The sequence below is a fragment of the Syngnathus acus genome, chromosome 17, assembly GCF_901709675.1.
Source record: "Syngnathus acus chromosome 17, fSynAcu1.2, whole genome shotgun sequence".
In the NCBI taxonomy this organism is placed as follows: Eukaryota; Metazoa; Chordata; class Actinopteri; order Syngnathiformes; family Syngnathidae; genus Syngnathus; species Syngnathus acus.
Window position 1 is genome coordinate 11,890,885 of NC_051102.1, and position 6,000 is coordinate 11,896,884.

The window sequence follows — 6,000 nt, forward strand, 5'->3', positions numbered from 1 at the left end:
ATTTGCAATGTGCTAAAGGTGACATTTGCAATGTGCTAAAGGTGACATTTGCTATGTGCTAAAGGTGACATTTGCTATGTGCTAAAGGTGACATTTGCTATGTGCTAAAGGTGACATTTGCTATGTGCTAAAGGTGACATTTGCTATGTGCTAAAGGTGACATTTGCTATGTGCTAAAGGTGACATTTGCTATGTGCTAAAGGTGACATTTGCTATGTGCTAAAGGTGACATTTGCTATGTGCTAAAGGTGACATTTGCTATGTGCTAAAGGTGACATTTGCTATGTGCTAAAGGTGACATTTGCTATGTGCTAAAGGTGACATTTGCTATGTGCTAAAGGTGACATTTGCTATGTGCTAAAGGTGACATTTGCTATGTGCTAAAGGTGACATTTGCTATGTGCTAAAGGTGACATTTGCTATGTGCTAAAGGTGACATTTGCTATGTGCTAAAGGTGACATTTGCTATGTGCTAAAGGTGACATTTGCTATGTGCTAAAGGTGACATTTGCTATGTGCTAAAGGTGACATTTGCTATGTGCTAAAGGTGACATTTGCTATGTGCTAAAGGTGACATTTGCTATGTGCTAAAGGTGACATTTGCTATGTGCTAAAGGTGACATTTGCTATGTGCTAAAGGTGACATTTGCTATGTGCTAAAGGTGACATTTGCTATGTGCTAAAGGTGACATTTGCTATGTGCTAAAGGTGACATTTGCTATGTGCTAAAGGTGACATTTGCTATGTGCTAAAGGTGACATTTGCTATGTGCTAAAGGTGACATTTGCTATGTGCTAAAGGTGACATTTGCTATGTGCTAAAGGTGACATTTGCTATGTGCTAAAGGTGACATTTGCTATGTGCTAAAGGTGACATTTGCTATGTGCTAAAGGTGACATTTGCTATGTGCTAAAGGTGACATTTGCTATGTGCTAAAGGTGACATTTGCTATGTGCTAAAGGTGACATTTGCTATGTGCTAAAGGTGACATTTGCTATGTGCTAAAGGTGACATTTGCTATGTGCTAAAGGTGACATTTGCTATGTGCTAAAGGTGACATTTGCTATGTGCTAAAGGTGACATTTGCTATGTGCTAAAGGTGACATTTGCTATGTGCTAAAGGTGACATTTGCTATGTGCTAAAGGTGACATTTGCTATGTGCTAAAGGTGACATTTGCTATGTGCTAAAGGTGACATTTGCTATGTGCTAAAGGTGACATTTGCTATGTGCTAAAGGTGACATTTGCTATGTGCTAAAGGTGACATTTGCTATGTGCTAAAGGTGACATTTGCTATGTGCTAAAGGTGACATTTGCTATGTGCTAAAGGTGACATTTGCTATGTGCTAAAGGTGACATTTGCTATGTGCTAAAGGTGACATTTGCTATGTGCTAAAGGTGACATTTGCTATGTGCTAAAGGTGACATTTGCTATGTGCTAAAGGTGACATTTGCTATGTGCTAAAGGTGACATTTGCTATGTGCTAAAGGTGACATTTGCTATGTGCTAAAGGTGACATTTGCTATGTGCTAAAGGTGACATTTGCTATGTGCTAAAGGTGACATTTGCTATGTGCTAAAGGTGACATTTGCTATGTGCTAAAGGTGACATTTGCTATGTGCTAAAGGTGACATTTGCTATGTGCTAAAGGTGACATTTGCTATGTGCTAAAGGTGACATTTGCTATGTGCTAAAGGTGACATTTGCTATGTGCTAAAGGTGACATTTGCTATGTGCTAAAGGTGACATTTGCTATGTGCTAAAGGTGACATTTGCTATGTGCTAAAGGTGACATTTGCTATGTGCTAAAGGTGACATTTGCTATGTGCTAAAGGTGACATTTGCTATGTGCTAAAGGTGACATTTGCTATGTGCTAAAGGTGACATTTGCTATGTGCTAAAGGTGACATTTGCTATGTGCTAAAGGTGACATTTGCTATGTGCTAAAGGTGACATTTGCTATGTGCTAAAGGTGACATTTGCTATGTGCTAAAGGTGACATTTGCTATGTGCTAAAGGTGACATTTGCTATGTGCTAAAGGTGACATTTGCTATGTGCTAAAGGTGACATTTGCTATGTGCTAAAGGTGACATTTGCTATGTGCTAAAGGTGACATTTGCTATGTGCTAAAGGTGACATTTGCTATGTGCTAAAGGTGACATTTGCTATGTGCTAAAGGTGACATTTGCTATGTGCTAAAGGTGACATTTGCTATGTGCTAAAGGTGACATTTGCTATGTGCTAAAGGTGACATTTGCTATGTGCTAAAGGTGACATTTGCTATGTGCTAAAGGTGACATTTGCTATGTGCTAAAGGTGACATTTGCTATGTGCTAAAGGTGACATTTGCTATGTGCTAAAGGTGACATTTGCTATGTGCTAAAGGTGACATTTGCTATGTGCTAAAGGTGACATTTGCTATGTGCTAAAGGTGACATTTGCTATGTGCTAAAGGTGACATTTGCTATGTGCTAAAGGTGACATTTGCTATGTGCTAAAGGTGACATTTGCTATGTGCTAAAGGTGACATTTGCTATGTGCTAAAGGTGACATTTGCTATGTGCTAAAGGTGACATTTGCTATGTGCTAAAGGTGACATTTGCTATGTGCTAAAGGTGACATTTGCTATGTGCTAAAGGTGACATTTGCTATGTGCTAAAGGTGACATTTGCTATGTGCTAAAGGTGACATTTGCTATGTGCTAAAGGTGACATTTGCTATGTGCTAAAGGTGACATTTGCTATGTGCTAAAGGTGACATTTGCTATGTGCTAAAGGTGACATTTGCTATGTGCTAAAGGTGACATTTGCTATGTGCTAAAGGTGACATTTGCTATGTGCTAAAGGTGACATTTGCTATGTGCTAAAGGTGACATTTGCTATGTGCTAAAGGTGACATTTGCTATGTGCTAAAGGTGACATTTGCTATGTGCTAAAGGTGACATTTGCTATGTGCTAAAGGTGACATTTGCTATGTGCTAAAGGTGACATTTGCTATGTGCTAAAGGTGACATTTGCTATGTGCTAAAGGTGACATTTGCTATGTGCTCCTAGGGTTAGGGTTAGGGTTAGGGTTAGGGTTAGGGTTAGGGTTAGGGTTAGGGTTAGGGTTAGGGTTAGGGTTAGGGCTATGTGCTCCTAGGGTTAGGGTTAGGGTTAGGGCTATGTGCTCCTAGGGTTAGGGTTAGGGTTAGGGCTATGTGCTCCTAGGGTTAGGGTTAGGGTTAGGGCTATGTGCTCCTAGGGTTAGGGTTAGGGTTAGGGCTATGTGCTCCTAGGGTTAGGGTTAGGGTTAGGGCTATGTGCTCCTAGGGTTAGGGTTAGGGTTAGGGTTAGGGTTATGTGCTCCTAGGGTTAGGGTTAGGGTTAGGGTTAGGGTTATGTGCTCCTAGGGTTAGGGTTAGGGTTAGGGTTAGGGTTATGGCTATGTGCTCCTAGGGTTAGGGTTAGGGTTAGGGTTAGGGCTATGTGCTCTTAGGGTTAGGGTTAGGGTTAGGGTTAGGGTTAGGGCTATGTGCTCCTAGGGTTAGGGTTAGGGTTAGGGTTAGGGTTAGGGCTATGTGCTCCTAGGGTTAGGGTTAGGGTTAGGGTTAGGGTTAGGGCTATGTGCTCCTAGGGTTAGGGTTAGGGTTAGGGTTAGGGTTAGGGCTATGTGCTCCTAGGGTTAGGGTTAGGGTTAGGGTTAGGGCTATGTGCTCCTAGGGTTAGGGTTAGGGTTAGGGTTAGGGCTATGTGCTCCTAGGGTTAGGGTTAGGGTTAGGGTTAGGGCTATGTGCTCCTAGGGTTAGGGTTAGGGTTTCGCTTAGGGCTATGTGCTCCTAGGGTTAGGGTTAGGGTTTCGCTTAGGGCTATGTGCTCCTAGGGTTAGGGTTAGGGTTTCGCTTAGGGCTATGTGCTCCTAGGGTTAGGGTTAGGGTTTCGCTTAGGGCTATGTGCTCCTAGGGTTAGGGTTAGGGTTTCGCTTAGGGCTATGTGCTCCTAGGGTTAGGGTTAGGGTTTCGCTTAGGGCTATGTGCTCCTAGGGTTAGGGTTAGGGTTTCGCTTAGGGCTATGTGCTCCTAGGGTTAGGGTTAGGGTTTCGCTTAGGGCTATGTGCTCCTAGGGTTAGGGTTAGGGTTTCGCTTAGGGCTATGTGCTCCTAGGGTTAGGGTTAGGGTTTCGCTTAGGGCTATGTGCTCCTAGGGTTAGGGTTAGGGTTTCGCTTAGGGCTATGTGCTCCTAGGGTTAGGGTTAGGGTTTCGCTTAGGGCTATGTGCTCCTAGGGTTAGGGTTAGGGTTTCGCTTAGGGCTATGTGCTCCTAGGGTTAGGGTTAGGGTTTCGCTTAGGGCTATGTGCTCCTAGGGTTAGGGTTAGGGTTTCGCTTAGGGCTATGTGCTCCTAGGGTTAGGGTTAGGGTTTCGCTTAGGGCTATGTGCTCCTAGGGTTAGGGTTAGGGTTTCGCTTAGGGCTATGTGCTCCTAGGGTTAGGGTTAGGGTTTCGCTTAGGGCTATGTGCTCCTAGGGTTAGGGTTAGGGTTTCGCTTAGGGCTATGTGCTCCTAGGGTTAGGGTTAGGGTTTCGCTTAGGGCTATGTGCTCCTAGGGTTAGGGTTAGGGTTTCGCTTAGGGCTATGTGCTCCTAGGGTTAGGGTTAGGGTTTCGCTTAGGGCTATGTGCTCCTAGGGTTAGGGTTAGGGTTTCGCTTAGGGCTATGTGCTCCTAGGGTTAGGGTTAGGGTTTCGCTTAGGGCTATGTGCTCCTAGGGTTAGGGTTAGGGTTTCGCTTAGGGCTATGTGCTCCTAGGGTTAGGGTTAGGGTTTCGCTTAGGGCTATGTGCTCCTAGGGTTAGGGTTAGGGTTTCGCTTAGGGCTATGTGCTCCTAGGGTTAGGGTTAGGGTTAGGGTTTCGCTTAGGGCTATGTGCTCCTAGGGTTAGGGTTAGGGTTAGGGTTTCGCTTAGGGCTATGTGCTCCTAGGGTTAGGGTTAGGGTTAGGGTTTCGCTTAGGGCTATGTGCTCCTAGGGTTAGGGTTAGGGTTTCGCTTAGGGCTATGTGCTCCTAGGGTTAGGGTTAGGGTTTCGCTTAGGGCTATGTGCTCCTAGGGTTAGGGTTAGGGTTTCGCTTAGGGCTATGTGCTCCTAGGGTTAGGGTTAGGGTTTCGCTTAGGGCTATGTGCTCCTAGGGTTAGGGTTAGGGTTTCGCTTAGGGCTATGTGCTCCTAGGGTTAGGGTTAGGGTTTCGCTTAGGGCTATGTGCTCCTAGGGTTAGGGTTAGGGTTTCGCTTAGGGCTATGTGCTCCTAGGGTTAGGGTTAGGGTTTCGCTTAGGGCTATGTGCTCCTAGGGTTAGGGTTAGGGTTTCGCTTAGGGCTATGTGCTCCTAGGGTTAGGGTTAGGGTTTCGCTTAGGGCTATGTGCTCCTAGGGTTAGGGTTAGGGTTTCGCTTAGGGCTATGTGCTCCTAGGGTTAGGGTTAGGGTTTCGCTTAGGGCTATGTGCTCCTAGGGTTAGGGTTAGGGTTTCGCTTAGGGCTATGTGCTCCTAGGGTTAGGGTTAGGGTTTCGCTTAGGGCTATGTGCTCCTAGGGTTAGGGTTAGGGTTTCGCTTAGGGCTATGTGCTCCTAGGGTTAGGGTTAGGGTTTCGCTTAGGGCTATGTGCTCCTAGGGTTAGGGTTAGGGTTTCGCTTAGGGCTAGGGTTAGGGTTAGGGTTAGGGTTTCGCTTAGGGTTAGGGTTAGGGTTAGGGTTAGGGTTAGGGTTAGGGTTAGGGTTAGGGTTAGGTTAGGGTTAGGGTTAGGGTTAGGGTTAGGGTTAGGGTTAGGGTTAGGGTTAGGGTTAGGGTTAGGGTTAGGGTTAGGGTTAGGGTTAGGGTTAGGGTTAGGGTTAGGGTTAGGGTTAGGGTTAGGGTTAGGGTTAGGGTTAGGGTTAGGGTTAGGGTTAGGGTTAGGGTTAGGGTTAGGGTTAGGGTTAGGGTTAGGGTTAGGGTTAGGGTTAGGGTTAGGGTTAGGGTTAGGGTTAGGTTAGG